Genomic DNA, 903 nt, shown 5'->3' with positions numbered 1-903 from the left:
TGGCTAACTTTTTATAAGATGACTGAAAATTTTACTTTAATTTGTAGTTTATTCTTACTTTTGAAAATCTAATTGTTTTACGACTACGACTACTGCTGTTTCTAGAAGTAGTAATTTTGATGATAGTCAAAAGAAAAAAATATAACCACACACACATTGTTTGTCCACAGAATAATTACACATTGTTAAATAAAAAGCGTTCCCGCACGAACCTCTACCTCCGCCAGCAGGACCTCAATTTCAGACTCAGTTAAGTTTGTTTTTTCTTTGTGCTCGTCATTCTCAAGCATAGAAATTCGGATATTGGCGTGTGCTCTTTTATATGGTAATGATATTAATTAGGGGGCGTTTACAAGGTGGAGATCTGACACAAGTCAGCTGCGCACAATTTCAAGCTCATTTGCGATCTCTCACATCTGGAAGAGAGGCGTACGCACGTTGGTTTTCTCTGAATCGCACTTTTGAGAAATGATCTTAGAACAAATTTAGTACGGTTTATACGCAACATTTTATAAATGAGGCCCCAGCTGACCTGTTACCGCTCACTCAGCCGAAGCTCTTTCCAAAGCAGACGGCGATTAAAAACACCTTCAGTTGCTAGACTATATAATGCTAAGCGTTATATTATATTGCTGGAAAACAAAGTTAAGCCTTGTTTTTCTACTTACTTGCTAATGTCTCATATTGCCCTTTGCACGCAATGAAAACAATCAGGAGTCATCGAATACACAAAGTCCAAATAAAAGTCCTCAACAGTTTAAAGGGGTCATATGATGCGATTTCAATTTTTCCTTTCCCTTTGGAGTGTTACAAGCTCTTGGTGCATAAAGAAGATCTGTAAAGTTGCAAAGACTAAAGTCTCAAATCCGAAGAGATATTCTTTATAAAAGTGAAGAGTCGACC

The sequence above is a fragment of the Sinocyclocheilus anshuiensis genome, unplaced genomic scaffold (assembly GCF_001515605.1).
Source record: "Sinocyclocheilus anshuiensis isolate Anshui unplaced genomic scaffold, SAMN03320099.WGS_v1.1 scaffold770, whole genome shotgun sequence".
NCBI classification, from domain to species: domain Eukaryota; kingdom Metazoa; phylum Chordata; class Actinopteri; order Cypriniformes; family Cyprinidae; genus Sinocyclocheilus; species Sinocyclocheilus anshuiensis.
This window is presented reverse-complemented; position numbering follows the sequence as displayed.